Here is a 16289-nt window from a genome sequence, read left to right as displayed (position 1 = left end):
CTCAGTGGGTTAAAGCATCTACCTTCGGCTCGGGTCATGATCTCAGGGTCCTGGGATCGAGCCTCACATGAGGCTCTCTGCTCAGCCGGGAGCCTGCTTCCCTTCCTCTCTCTCTCTCTGCCTGCCTCTCTGCCTACTTGTGATCTCTGTCTGTCAAATAAATAAATAAATCTTTAAAAAAAAAAAAAAAAGAAAGAATAATCGTGGGGCACCTGGCTGGCTCAGTCAATGGAGCATGAAACTCTTGATCTCAGGATCATGAATTCAAGTCCTATACAGGGTGTGGAGCCTACTTCAAAAAAAAAAGAAAAGAAGAAGAAGAAGGAGCACCTGTGTGGCTCAGTTGGTTAAGCATCAGCCTTCAGCTCAGGTCATGATCCCAGGGGGATTGAGCCCTGCATTGGGTTCCTTGCTCCATAGGGAGCCTGCTTCTTCCTCTCCCTCTGCCTGCCACTCCCTCTACTTGTGCTTTCTCTCTGTGATAAATAAGTAAATAAATAAATCTTTTTAAAAAAGAAGAATGGCAATAGATTTACAGCCGGTAATTTTTTTTTTTTTTTTTAAAGAATCCTTGGGTACATAGTGACACTAAAATAAAAGAAAAGAGGAGGAATAGCTCTTCTTCGGAGAAGATAGCCAGCAAACATGCAGGATTGAGAGAACTGGAAAATCACTATCTGGCAACCACCAACACAATGACTGATGGAGGTAAGGATGATCCATGGCTACTAAAAACCAAAGATAGGGAAAAAAAAAAAAAACTGTTGAAAGTATTACCCCCACAGATTAACTATTAATTTTAAAAGGGAAAAGATAACATCAGGATGTAGAAATCTGGCTAACCTAAGTGGCTGATCTTAACATTACCAATAATGGGACAAACTGCCATTATATTCTTCCCGAAGTGGTGACATGGAAAGTTTACAACATCTCCTACTTAATAGTCATGAAAAAAAAAGTTTAACCTGAAATTGTGGAGAAACAATCAGACAAATTCATTTTGTGAGGCATTATACAAAACAAAATGGCGTGGACTCTTCAAAATTGTCAGTCTTGAAAGACCAAAAAAACAAAAAAGGAAGGAGGAAAAAGTAAAGATGAGAATTGCTCTAGATAAATGAAAATCGACACAACTAAGAAAATTCATAATCTCTGACTGGAAGTATTTTTTAAAAAGATTTATTTGAGAGAGAGTGCAAGAAGGGAATAGCGGGGAGCAGAAGGAGAGGGACAAGCAAGCAGACCCTACACTGAACACAGAGCCCAATGTGGGGCTCAATCCCAGGACCCTGAGATCATGACCTGAGCAGAAACCAAGAGTCAGATGCTTAACTGACTGAGACACCCAGGAGCCCAAATTGTAAGTATTTTTAAAGTGCTTTTTAAGCTATAAGGGACATTACTGATAAACATCTGAGCAAATTCATATTTTTTAATATGGCCTATACATCAGATAGTATAGTCAATCACTGTTAAATTACTTGGGTGTGCACATAGCATTATAGCCAAGTAGGTGAATGTCCTGGTTCATAAGAGATATATAAGGAAGAATTTAGGAATTAAGTGTCAGGATGACTCCGCCTTAGTTCCCAGTGGTTCAGCAAGAAAAAGAAAGCATGCCATGTGTGTGTATTTAGAGAGAGCAAAAGCAAGTGAAATATAATGTTAACAACTACTGAATCTAAGTTAAAGATATACAGGTATTTGTTATACTATTCTTTCAGTTTTTTAATAGACTTGAAACTTTGTTTAAGATTTTTTTTTTTTTTTGAGAGAGAGAGAATGTGCACACAAGTTGAGGGGGAGGGACAGAAGGAGACGCAGGCTCCCCACTGAGCAGGGAGCCCAGGGCAGGACTCAATCCCAGGATACTGGGTTCATGACCTAAACATTTAGACGTTTCACTGACTGAGCCACCGAGGGGCCCTAGGTTTGAAACTTTCAAAAGAAAAAACTAGTGTGGAAATTAAATTGACTTTCAAGCTGCTGATCAGATTTTATTGTCTAACTACTTTTTTATCCTATCCATAAGCACTAAAAGCAAGTGTGAAGTTCAGAAAAGGTTGGCTAAAAATAAAAGTAGTAATACTAACAAATAATACGTAATTACAAACCAACCCACCACTAGTTTCCTATTACAGCTGTAGACTAAACACAATCTCTGATGAAAATGCTTAAAAGAGGACATGTATTAACTCATGACAATTATGAATCAGCAAAGCTATCTTACATAATATTTACTCTAAATTCAAATATGACTAACCAAGCAAATTTTTTCTCCAACTGAGATCTTTTAGTTAAGGATTTCTATAATTAAAATGTCATCACAGACATACAATTTCAGGCCACATATCTATAACAATAATAAACACAAACTCTGTACCAGGAATTTTGTTAACCTATGCACATGTATCATCTCATTTAATCCTTACAACAACTCTATAATGTATATACTATTATCATCTTCATTTTATAGATTAAGGGCAAAAAAGGCTTGGAAAGACTAAATAACTTCTACAAGGTCATACTGCTAATAAATAGCAAAACACACCTTGAATCTAGGCAGTTTGACTCCAGAGGCCATGCTCTCTGCTCTACACATTCTTCTGCTTACTATGAAACATATAATTTAAAAAATAAACTGAGTGCATTAATTCAATATCTATCAAAATTTACACAAAGGAGACATTTCAAGGAAAAATCAAGAGTACTTCTTTCAACCTAGATGTCCATCAACAGATGAATGGATCAAGAAGATGTGGTATATATACACAGTAGAATACTATGCAGCCATCAAAAGAAACGAAATCTTGCCATTTGCGACAACGTGGATGGAACTAGAGCATATCATGCTTAGTGAAATAAGTCAAGCGGAGAAAGACAACTATCATATGATCTCCCTGATATGAGGAAATGGTGATTGAACATGGGGGTTTAAGGGGGTAGGAGAAGAATAATTGAAACAAGATGGGATTGGGAGGGAGACAAACCATAAGTGACTCTTAATCACAAAACAAACTGAGGGTTGCTGGGGGGAGGGCGGTTGGGAGAAGTGGGGTGGGATTATGGACATTGGGGAGGGTATGTGCTTTGGTGAGTGCTGTGAAGTGTGTAAACCGGGCGATTCACAGACCTGTACCCCTGGGGATAAAAATATATTATATGTTGGGGCGCCTGGGTGGCTCAGTGGGTTAAAGCCTCTGCCTTCAGCTCAGGTCATGATCTCAGGGTCCTGAGATTGAGCCCCGCATCGGGCTCTCTGCTCAGCAGGGAGCCTGCCTCCCCCTCTCTCTCTGCCTGCCTCTCTGCCTACTTGTGATTTCTGTCTGTCAAATAAATAAATTAAAAAAAAAACCTTTAAAAAATATATATATGTTTATAAAAAATTAAAAAAAAATTTTTAAAAAGTACTTCTTTCTTCCCTAATACACATTTAAATTTACAAAAACACTAATTGAATGAAGTTAGAATTTAACCAGATACCCAATTTATTGCCCATAATCCCATGTGAAAATAAAGATCATATACTTATTCATATGTATGACTAAATATGTTACATATAAATTCAAAACAAATACCAACATATTTCCAAATTCTTTCATCTAGAACGTTATCCCTGCTCACTCAAGGGAAAAAAAGGCAGGGGAGGGACCCTGGGTGGTTCATATGGTTAAGTGTTTGCCTTTGGCTCAGGTCATGATCTCTAGATCCTGTAATGGAGCCCCTGTCAGGCTCCCAGCTCAGCAGGGAGTCTGCTTCTTCCTCTCCCTCTTCCTCTCTGTGCGCTCTCTCTCTCTCTCTCAAATGAAAATAAATAAAATCTTTAAAAAAAAAAAACCTAAAAAAAATGTATTTCAGGTACAACATTCCTCAAGTATGCTTAATTCAAGCAATGACATAAAAGGAAAAAAAAAAAAAAAGAAATCAGCCTTGAAAATTGATGCCACCATAAAAAAAAAAATTAACAAACAAACCATCTCCCCCAAACCTGGTCATCTTACAGTGTTCTCTCAGTGCACTATACTACTATCCATCCAGTTACATAAGCCAAAAAGCTAGCAGTGGCGCCACCTTCCTCTCCCTCATTCCTCACATCCAGTCTATCACCCACTTCCACCTCCTAAATATCTCTAATCCACCCACTTTATTTTCATCACCATCTTACCCAAGATATCATCTTTCATCTGGCCTCTCCCTATCCACACTGCTATCCCTCTTATAAATAGTTTTTCCTCTGTAGAACATCAAGTTCTTTCTTATAGCACTTAAAATAACCAGAACTTTAAATTTCTTTGAACATTTGATTTATGTCTGCCTCTCCAATTATACAATATGTTCTGTGAGGGTAGAAACTGTATTTACCCACCATTTCATCACTGTGACCTAGGAGAGTGCCCAGTTAATAAGTAAATGCTAAATGACTGAATTCATGTCAAAGACTGCAAGTTTATTTATAAACAGAAAAAAAAATTGGTTATCAGTTCCACCAACCATAAGGAGTACTTTATTTCATCATTTCTAGATCATACATTTACATTTTAACTCTGAAATAAATACATCTTATAGTTGATGATCTTTGTTAAATTGGCAATATTTTTTTCTTTCATAGTGATTCACAAAACAAAGATGCATCTTGGAATTTTTTTTTTAAATCTCATTATTTGATGAAATAAGAAATCAGCCTTGAAAATTGATGCCACCATTAAAAAAAAATTAACAAACAAACCATATCCCCCAAACCTGGTCATCTTACAGTGTTCTCTCAGTGTACTGTACTACTATACATCCAGTTACATAAGCCAAAAAGCTAGCAGTGGCACCACCTTCCTCTCCCTCATTCCTCACATCCGGTCTATCACTCAGTTCAAACCTGGTAATCTAGCCTCCCTTTCTCCTTTGGCCACCGTTTACTCCCAACATTCAATAATTAACAGAACCTAGTAGTTCTTTCACCAAGAGCTATCAAATCCATTCCTTTCTCCCAGTCCCACTATAATACTAGATCTATCTAATTCCTCATTGCTTCATATCTGAAATCTTTTCATAGCTTCATTCATTTAAATATTTGTTTCAAATTCAACCAACACTGAGCACTTGTGTGTACAAGGAACTGATGATACAAGCAGTCCAGTTACCTGTCCCTCCCTTTCGTTTCTTGTCCCCAAAATTCATAATTTTCTTCTTTTTATGCCTCAAACTAGAATCACTTTCCTCCCAGTTTCCACCTACCAAACCTAGTCACTACTTTAGTTCTAGATTTAATCTCATCTTCTTCATTAAATCTTTCCTAGTTAATTTCTCTTTTCAACTTTAACATTCCAAAACACATAAAAAATAATACAGCATATTGGTTGTACTTGCTGCTTCTTGAAGGCAAGGTTTACATCCCATACATTCTGCTATACTGTAAGCTTCCCAAGAGCAGAGACTTTTGTCTCTTTTTTTTACTGTTATATCTCCAGCAAGGGATAACATATATCATGTACCAAATAACAGCTACTTCAAAAAATACTTATTGAATTAATGTTCCCTATAGATTCCAGGGTAGAGAACACATCTTTGCAGCTGTGGTATAGTGGGAAGAGTCAAAATGAACTGGATGACTTAAACTGTTTGAGCTTCAGTTTCTTGATCTGCTAAATGTAAATAATGCTCACCATCTCACTGAGTTGTTATAATGTTAAACGCAATAAGGCTTCCACAGCATCTAGTACAAAGCTGAGGACAAGAGGATGCTCTCAATAAATATTCTGATGATTTTTCTTACAATAGTTAAGTAACAAGACATATTCAATAATTGCTTACAAAATGAATAAAGTCTCGGGAAAATATAATAAGTTTGTGTAATATCTAGCCTATCATTTATCCTGTCAAGAATTCTATGAGTGAATTAAATCTGAATTATATATTTAGCTCCAAATCATAAGCATGACTGAAACCATTTCTGACTAATTAGGAATAAGTCCAATTTGACAGGATACAGGTATTAATATTTATATTTTACTGGGGCACCTGGATGGCTCAGTGGCTTAACCCCCTGCCTTCAACTCAGGTCATGGTCTCAGGGTCCTGGGATTGAGCCCCGCATCAGGCGCCCTGCTCGGTGGAAATCCTGCTTCCCCCTCTCTCTCTGCCTGCCTCTCTGCCTACTTGTGATCTCTCTCTCTCTGTCAAAAAATGAATAAAATATTTTTTTAAAATTATATTTTATTGACATGTATAGATTATATTTGATGCTTACGGAAGAATGAAGTTTTACTATTAGGATTTCCATAGAGCAATAATCAGAATAAAAGAGAAACTGCAAACTTATTTGAGTCACACAGTCCCCATAAAGCCAGGAAGTAAAAAAATTTCTGTCTACAAAATATTAGTGAATAGTAAACAATGTAGTTTACCAGATTTATCAAAATATATAACAGTACATCATAGGGGCGCCTGGGTGGCTCAGTCAGTTAAGTGTCTCCCTTCCGCCCAGGTCGTGACCCAGTGGGTCCTGGGATTGATCACAATGCCTGCTTTTCCCTTCTCCTCTCTGCTTGTGCTCTCTCTCTTGCTATCTCTCTCTTTCTCTCGCTCTCAAATAAATAAAATCTTTTTAAAAAATACACAACTGCAACAAATAAAATTTTCAACATATTTGCATTCCATTTTACAGAAAAAGAGCATTAGTTAAACGGTTTTCAAACTTTTTTATACTACATTATATAATTCCTTATATTGGCTATTTTTTAACTTTAAATCGTCCCCAAAATTTTACAGAGAATGAACTGATAAGTCAATATAGCATGAGATTATTGTACCAATTAGAAACTCTTCCTTGTTCAGGAAAGAAGCTTTATTAATTTGTAAATTGGAACATACATAGACTTTCCTTTCAAAGCTTTTCCAATCCCTCTGGGTACTCTCAATGACTCATAATCTAATTACAAATCACAAGCAAGCAATAAGGAAAGAGAATTCCCTTGTGTCTATCTGCTCTTGACTGACACAAAATCATTGCAAATTCCACAGGGGACACGTGATCCTACTACGAACAGAGTGGGGAATATCCCACCTAAGTAACTCAGATACAAAGAACAACTGTAGGACAAGGTATTCTCCTCTAACTATAAGCTAGCAGCCAATCCCTTGTGGGAAAATAATCAACACAAAACAAAAATGCAAGCCAAAGAAATCTTAAGAAATATAAACTCTCTAAGCAGAAGCATGCCGAGTTGACCATTGACGTCTCTCAGATTCACCAGTCATCCTAAGAATGTATTCGAACTTCAACCTATAACGCCCTTAGATGTGGATGGAGGTGGAAGCGTTGAGGATGAGTGAGAACCCAGTAAAGTGAGTGAACGTTAGTGTCTGGACGGAAAGACATTAAGACACTCAGGCGACTGCGTTAAGGTCCGCAGCAGTAACAAAGGCCAAAAAGGAGGAAAGGTTTTAGGAATGAGAAGATTGACATCTTGAGAATCTAGTTCTTTTGTTTTGATTTTCTTTTTTTTTTTTTTTTTTTTTTTTCCTTTTAAATGGGAAAAAGTTAAACGGCTGCGAAAGCTTAGGGGACAAGAGGTCGTATCTCGAACACCAAGAAAAGCCACAAGGAGAGGGTAACAGGAAGGCTTACGGTTAGCCTTTGGAGCCTAGGAAGAACGTAGGGTCAGAAGACAAATTACCCTAGAAGGTAGATGAGGGAGGTGCCAAAATTCTCAAGAGAGAGCCGAAACGGTTTGCCACAGGATCTTCAGAGAGGGCAGGGTCCCCCCAAAATCCGGTCATTTGGGGACCAGAAACACTAAGTCCCAACCTTCTCCTGACTCCGCCAGGCTCAAAGCGCCCCTCACCGAAACAGAACTGGAAAAGTGTAAAAAATGTGCAGGAGCCACCAACCCGGGAAGTGTTCCAGCTCTAGCAGAAGCCGCCCCAAAAGCAGCCAGTACACACGCAAACGCTCCGACCTCAGCGCCGCTGCCACAGGCACCCGAGCTCCCCGGCCACCGTAGTAAGAGGAAAGGCCTCCCCTTCGAACCGAGTAGGTCAGCCACTTCCGGGGCACGAAAGCCTTCTGATTTGTTGTAGCAATATCTGCAGCCAACAGACCCATGCTCCACCTCATTCTTTTTCCCCACTCTTCGCCACGCCAGCCCTTCGGCCACCAATACGGCAAGCGCAGAGCCAAGAGAAAGCATCAACCTGTAACTGGTGACTCTGACGGACAATTCACAGTATGCCTTCTTTGAGCTCCCACTGGACAAGTGGACTTCAACTCCCAGAGTGCTACGCAACACCATGCCCCCCCCTCCTTTGCGCAGGAACTACAAGACCCAGTATGCACTGCGCCCCCTTCTCGCTCCTCTTGATCCCCACAGAGCCTAGGGGTGCTTTCAGAGGAGTCACTAAATTCCTTGGACTAATGTAGACCCACTTTGATAAAAATGCCGCTATTCCTTACTGTCTTGTTGTGAAGGTTCCCTAAGCCAAGCTTTAGTTGAGACTGTGGGTAAATACTTACAAAATATTAAGGAACGTGTGCACTTTTTATATTCCCGTTATTTTCAAGGATTGAAAACCAGGACAGTATAAAGGCTTTTTATGAAATGGAAGTTTTTATCCACATTCATAAGGGGTATAATAATAAATTATTGCAAAGTGTAATCCTAGATCGTTTTGCAGTACTGAAAGATTGTGTTGGAGCAAGGACTACCAGACATGATCCTGAACTGCATAAGAAATTAAAGTAAGAGCTGGAAGTGAAAAATTAATCTGTACTGTCGGACTGTGCACCCACATGGCAAAGAAAATCGTTCAGAATGCCGAGTTGAAAGTTCAATGTTAAACTTTAAAATGTTTTCCACTTCTTTAACGTGCTAATAGTTTGGATTATTTTCATTATTCTTACAAAAACAGGTAATTGGAACTATTTATTTTCTATTATGTGGTAAGGCAACCAATAACCAATCACACAAAGACTATAGCAAGATCATAAATGTAACATTTATTAAAGTGAACAAAACAAAATAACTTTTCTTGCCTCATTAAATAGCCTGTGATTCCATATTTTAAAATACAGAACTTTGTTTTGATTTCTTAGGACAGATACCATGAATCAAACAAGCTGTCTGGGTTCCTTTTTGTTAGTTTCATTAAGATTTACACTACCAGGACGCCTGGGTGGCTCAGTCGTTAAGCATCTGCCTTCTGCTCAGGTCTTGATTCCAGGATCCTGGAATGGAGCCCCACAGTGGGCTCCCTGCTCGGTTGGAAACCTGTGTCTCCCTCACCCCTGGCTGTGTTCCCTCTGTAGCTATCTCTCTCTGTCAAATAAATAAATAAGATCTTTAATAAAAAATATTTACATTACCAAGAATTAATATATTTTATTTTTTATATTGTGCACTAGTAGCCCATGGAAAACAATGCTTGAATTCTTAAATTATATAGTAATTCCACAAAATAAAATTGAAATAAATCATAAACATTGGTTTTCTATGGATTTACAGCTAAACAGATTTTAATTGGTTAGAAAAACGAAGTAGAATACTTTCCATTTTTACAACCTCACATAGAAGTCACAGAGGGAAACTGTATTCTGAAACACTGACAAAGCATGCACTACCATACAAACTGCTTTCCAACTACAGTGTGCTAAATTATGCAGCACTAGCGAGTAAATATTTAAAATCTATGATCACAGAAAACAAGCTGCTGCTTTCCATACTCATGCAGCAACAATATGAATACAGTGAGAGAAACCTTTCCATTGGAATGGTTAGAGGTAATGATAAACTATAATTAGATTATCTGTTATTCATAAGTGTTTGCAGTAAATAAATACATAATTGCATCCACTTATTAAAGATGTTATTAAGGAAGCTTTTAAAATATGCTAAATAATTGATATACATATTCTAAAGTAGTTTCAATGATCAATTGTGTAAATGAAAGTGGAAGAGAGTTAAAAGAGTACATAATTTATGTAACAGACTTTTTAGGTTTTGAAAGGAGATTCTTGGCAGCTGCAATACTCTGCAATATTCTCTCCTCATTTTTAAGTGTGTCTTTGACTTTCCAATTCAGCCAACTGCCAAGCACAAGAGAGTTAAAACTGGACAAGATACTCATTTTAGTTCAACACATACACAATTAGTGCTTCTAGGGACAAAGCACTTTGCTTAGGCACTACCATCTATTTCTGAAGCACAGATAGCTTTGATAGTTGGGAAAGATTTAAAAGGATGATGGAAAGAAGATAAGAGAGCTTTATTAGAATGAAAAACAGAAAGTAAAATATGTGTAACACCGCCTACTAACAATCATTTATGCATTTGGTTAATTGGATTTGGTTAATTGGAACCCTATACTAGCTAATATAACTTCTAAGAGGAGAGAACCACATCTTAAATATGTGTGTCCCTCTCAGCTCTCACACAACACTTTGCTCAGAGTAAATCCCTCTTCATAAGTGTTTGTGGGAGTTCAGAGTGATGTCTGAGGCCCTGAAACTCCCTTCTTATTCATACTATGTAGTTTTAACATAAGCTATTATATGTGTTTATTTATTTGACAGAGAGAGCACAAGCAGGGGGAGCAGCAGGCAGAGAGAGAGGGAAAAGCAGGCTCCCTATTGAGCAAAAAGCTGGATGTGGGACTCAATCCCAGGACCCTGGAATCACGACCTGAGCCAAAAGCAGAATCTTAAGGACTGAGCCACTCAGATGCCCCTATTTTAAGGAAATCTTAAAACCTTTCCTCCTTTCCATGTGACCTTATTTCTATCACCTCTCCTGCATATTCTATCTCTTTCTATTTCTCCACTGCCCTCTGTATCTCAACCTAGCTAGCTACAGAATCCTCATAATTTTGAAAGCGAGTTCAGTGGACTCAGCTTCTCTCCTAAATTCAATATTATTCCCTCCTCCTTTCCATTACATAGCCACATTCAGCAAGTGCAGCAAGGTAAACCTTAGTCTTGAAATGCCGCACATGATCTAGTCACAACCTATGTCTACCAAATACCCAGCACTGTGCTAAATCCTGGAAATATGAAGAGAGATAAAAAAAATTATGGTCCCACAATACAATGTAATAAACATTATGATAGAGGTATGGACAAGGTATTAAGAGAATAAGGCATGTCACTTATTCTCAAATTGAGAGACCTTGGAGTAGAAAGTCCTGAGATAACTTAAATGACAAAAATAATTAATCATCTACAGAAGAGGGCAGCTAAACCAATGGAGAATAACTCATAAATTCATTACAGTTGGAACATGAGAGTGAAAGAGTGGTACAAGGGGCGCCTGGGTGGCTCAGTGTGTTAAGCCGCTGCCTTCGGCTCAGGTCATGATCTCAGGGTCCCGGGATCGAGTCCCGCATCGGGCTCTCTGCTCAGCAGGGAGCCTGCTTCCTCCTTTCTTTCTGCCTGCCTCTCTGCCTACTTGTGATCTCTCTCTGTCAAATAAATAAATAAAATCTTAAAAAAAAAAAAAAAGAATCTTGGACTTGAACCTGGTTATATAGGGAACCATTTAGGGAATGGTATAATTTGATTGCATTTTAGCCTGCAGTGGTATGGAGAATGTCTTGGGCTGAAAAGAACAGTTAAGATACTCTTTTCAGGGGTGCCTGGGTGGCTCAGTGGGTTAAAGCCTCTGCCTTCAGCTCAGGTCATGATCCCAGAGTCTTGGGATCGAGTCCCACATTGGGCTCTCTGCTCGGCAGTGAGCCTGCTTCCTTCTCTCTCTCTGCCTACCTCTCTGCCTATTTGTGATCTTTGTCTGTCAAATAAACAATACAATTTTTTTTAAAAAAAAGATACTGTTTTCATAATTCACATTTAAAAATGGGAAATCTGAAGTAAATAGTGATTTTTAAAAAAGATTTTATTTTTAAGTAATCTCTATGCCCAATGTGGGGCTTGAACTCACAACCTTGAGATCAAGAGTTATTAGGATATTAGGATAATAGAATCAAAAGGGGGTATGAGGGGGTGAAGGAATCAAGAAAGTCCCCCAGGTTTCTGCTTTTACAATTTCCATATGTTGAGTTAGGAATGGTTGGGGCACCTGGCTGGCTCAGTGAGAAAAGCATGTGGTTCTTGATCTCAGAACTGTGAGTATGAGCCCCACAATGGGTGTAGAAATTACTTGAAAATAAAATCTTAAAAAATAAGAAAGAAATGCTTTAGAGTTCCCAGATGGCTATATCCAGGAGACAGTTAGATATGAAGCTTAAGAGAAAGATTTGAGCTCAATATATACTTTTGGAGTAATTGACTTCAGATGACAATTGAAAAAAACGTGGGCATGGGTAAGATTTTTTTTTCTTTGAAGATTTATTTATTTATTTATTTATTTGTTTGTTAGGAAGAAAGAAAGAGAGCGTGAGCACAAGCAGGGCAAACAGCAGGCAGAAAGGAAGAAGCAGGCTCCGCACTGAGCAAGGAGCCAATGCAGGATGCCATCCCAGGACCCTGGGATCATGACCTGAGCCAAAGGCAGATGCCCAATCGACTGAGCCACCAGCCATCCCTGGGCATGGATAAGATTGTGAGCTACGTAAATAGAGATATAAGCTTATAATTCAGGAATGAGGTAAGGGAGAGAAGGTATATACAAATGTCTCGAAATCCTTCAAGGAACAGATTTTTACATAAAAGCAGAGGATTTTCAGAATGAAGAGAGAGCTAATCTGTCTCTGGACCTGGTGTGCATGAATAAATGAGAACAAAACGACAAAAACAATAAAAAAAGAAGTTCAAGAAAGTTGCAGAGAGACCAAATCCAGAGAAAAGTCAGCATTCATTAAGAACAGGAGTTGAGGGATGCCTGGGTGGCTCAGTTGGTTGAGCGGCTGCTTTCGGCTCAGGTTACGATCCCAGCGTCCTGGGATTGAGTCCCACATTGGGCTCCTTGCTTGGCAGGGAGAGCCTGCTTCTCCCTCTGCCTCTGCCTACCACTCTGTCTGCTTGTGCTTGCTCTCGCTCCTCTCTCTCTCTCTCTCTCTCTCTGACAAATAAATAAAGAAAATCTTAAAACAAAAACAAAAACAAAAAAAGAACAGGAGGTGAGGGGAGCGGCTCAGTTGAGTAAGCATCTGCCTTAGACTGATCCCAGGTTCCTGGGATAGAGCCCCAGTTGCCACAGACTCCCTGCTCAGCTGCTCAGCAAGGAGTCTTCTCCCTCTCCCTCTGCTCCTCCCTTATCCCCTCCCTCCACGGCCCCCCGCCCTCCATCCCTGCTCCTGCTCTCTTTCTCGAAAATAAATAAATAAAATCTTTAAAAAAAAAAACAAAACAGGAAGTGAATTCTGTGAGGAGAATCATGCTGTAGCTAATTAGAGCATGAGAGAAGAAATGGAAAGACTTCTAAGGGAGAAAAGTAGTAAGAGGATTGGGTCAGGGGAAAGCGAAGCACAGCTGAGAACAGAAAAAGAAAGATGATGACCAAGGATGAGAGGAATATGAGGTATATTCACCAGGCTCGAGGTTTCAAAGCAGAAATTCGACATAAATCTGAGGTTGACCCTAATAGTGTGTAGCTTTCAGGACTCTTGGCCACAGAAAGTGCAACTGACTGGCTTCCACTCACATCCTTGTTTTATGATGGAATCCACATCCTCCTTACAGCCCAGAGCTTCTGGGCAGGGATATTCCTTCCGCAAACCCTACAAGGCATAAAGTATGATTTTCCTAAAGTTTAGACTCTAATCAAACATTTATTTGGGTTTAGGCATGAACATGTGGCACAATTCCAGACAATGAGATGTGAGGGAAAACTTGCCAGGGAGCTTCTGGAAAAGGTTTTTGCTAACAAAAGGCAGTTCATGCTCGGCACCCTAGTCATAGCAGCATTATTCACAGTAGCTAAAGCTGGAAGCAGCCCAAGTGTTCATCAACAGGTGAATGAATAAGCAAAATGTATATAGACGCACAATGTAATCTTATTCAGCCCTTTAAAAAGTAAGAAATTGTGATATATGAGACAACATGAATGAACCCTGAGGACTGAAATAATCCAGTCACAAAAAGACACACACTGTGTGGTTTCACTTATGTGAGCTACCCAGAGTAGTCATATTCAGAGACAGAAGTAGAATGGTGGTTGTCAGGGGCTGGGAGAGTGGGGAATGAAGAGTTATTATTTAATGGTTATAGAGTTTCAGGTTTGTAAGATGAAATGAGTTCTAAAGACAGATGGTAGTGATGGCTGCACCACAGTGTGAATGTACTTAAAATGGTTAAAATAGTAAATTTTATGTTATGTATATTTTACTACAATAAAAAAAAAAAATGGAGGGGGAAAAAAAGCATGCCAAGATTATTTAATGGCAAAAGAATCATCTCTTCAACAAATAGTGGTGGGACAACTGGATTTCCACATGCAAAAGAATAAATTTGAATCCCTAATCATATGATATATCCATACCATATTTAAAAATAAACTCAAAATAGGTCAAAGATCTAAATAGAAAAGTTAAAATAATAAAACATACAGTAAAAAACATACAGGTTTATTTTCATAACCCGGATTCAGCCATAGCTTCTTAAATGTGACACCAAAGCACAAAGAAGAAAAGAAATAGATAAGTTGGACTTCATCAAACTTCACAAACTTTTATGCATCAGAGGACACCGTGAAAATGGTGAAAAGACAATCCACAGGATAGAAAAAATATTTGCAAGTCATATATCTAACAAAGGTTTAGTATCCAGAATATACAAAGAACTAACAGATCAGAAACAGATAAAAACCCAATTAAAAGATGAGCAAAGGGGGTGCCTGGGAGGTTTAGTCATTAAGCGTCTGCCTTCAGTTCAGGTCATGATCCCAGAGTCCTGGGATCCAGCCCTGCATTGAGCCCTACAGTCCTGCTCAGCAGGAAGCCTGCTTCTCCCTCTCCCACTCCCCCTGTTTGTGTTCCCTCTCTCACTGTGTCTCTCTCTGTCAAATAAATAAATAAAATCTTTAAAAAAACACAAACAAACAAGCACTTATACTCTTCCTTCCACCAAACACTGCTCTCCAGGGAAGAATAGCAATTTAATACTGTTCATAAACATTACTTGTGTTAGTCTAAGTCTTAGTCTGACTCAATTTCAGGTTCTTCTGAATCTAAATATAGTTTCTCTCTCTCTCTCTCACTCTCTCGCTGTTGATAGAAAATTATTAACTATTTTGGGTTTTAGGAGACAGGAGAAAGGAGAAAGAGTCTGATACTGGCAACTTGTCACTTGAACCAAAAGCCAGATCTCAAACTTTGAATTGGGCTAAGATTCAAATGTTTATCAACAGTTCATAACATGGAAATGTGTTTTATGTTTTAATGACAAGTGAAAAAAGCTGAACAAAAAATTATGTGTGTAAAATAATCACAACTCTTTTTAATTAAACAAATGAAAAACTACACTTAGAAGAAAAGATATCAAGATATACAGATTAAAATATCAATAGCAGTTGCATTTAGATGATGAAATTTTGAATAATTTTTTTCTTACAGCTTTCTACACTTCACAAATGATTTACAACCTGTATTTTTTTTAAAGTTTTATTTATTTATTTGACAGAGATATAGCACAATTAAGCAGAGTGGCAGGCAGAGGGAGAGAGAGAAGCAGGCTCTCCGCTGAGCAGGGAGCCCAATGCGGGACTCGATCCCAGGACCCCAGAATCATGACCCGAGCCGAAAGCAACAGCCTAACAAACTGAGCCACCCAGGTGCCCTACAACCTGTATTTTATTTTATAAATATAAAGGTGTTACTCATTTAAGAATAATAATAAATTGGTATTAATATTAAACCTTGATATCACAAAAGCTGTCGTTTTTGAACTTATAAAAACCTTAGATTGATGTATCTTAAAGTAAAAAGCAGCCAGAAGAGAACTCCTTTTGATATTTATTCTTTTTTACTTCTCCACAGAAACACAAAAGCTGGAAAGGATCGTGTTTAAGTCCCAGTACTTAGTTTTGTTTATTAAGTTCGCAAATTTGTACCACTAAATGACAAATGCCATTTTCAAAATAAATTTACTCGAGTTTTGAAAATGTTTGGTCTTTGAGGCAAGGCTAAAAACTCAGTTGGCCAGGTGCCTATGTGAGCATGACATTGTCTTGCCCTAGAAAAGCTTGAAATCTTTTGAGGGAGACAAGAATATATACAATAAATTATAAAGCAAGGCCGAATGTGAATAGGACTTAATAAAGACAAAGTCTTATTGTGGCATAGAATAAGAATAAATCCTCAAAATAGATTCCATATCAGGGTAGAAGATAATTTGCGCTGGGCTAAACATA

The 16289-nt window shown here is 38.4% G+C and overlaps 1 protein-coding gene across 3 annotated transcripts in view; it reads right to left on the bottom strand.

The window, feature by feature from the left end:
- ATG4C (autophagy related 4C cysteine peptidase) overlaps nucleotides 1-8178 on the bottom strand; it is a 79080-nt gene extending 70902 nt beyond the window's left edge. The window contains exon 1 of one of the 3 annotated variants that reach the window (XM_082687858.1): nucleotides 7671-8178. The gene's annotated coding sequence lies outside the window, so the exon portion shown is untranslated. The remainder of the gene's footprint in view (nucleotides 1-7670) is intronic. The other 2 variants (XM_082687859.1, XM_082687857.1) reach the window with 2 other exon arrangements.
- Nucleotides 8179-16289: the final 8111 nt, after the last annotated feature.

The sequence above is a fragment of the Mustela nivalis genome (assembly GCF_964662115.1).
Source record: "Mustela nivalis genome assembly, chromosome: 10".
In the NCBI taxonomy this organism is placed as follows: Eukaryota; Metazoa; Chordata; class Mammalia; order Carnivora; family Mustelidae; genus Mustela; species Mustela nivalis.
The sequence above is the reverse complement of the archived record's forward strand: the minus strand, read 5'-3'. Positions and strand labels throughout refer to the sequence as shown.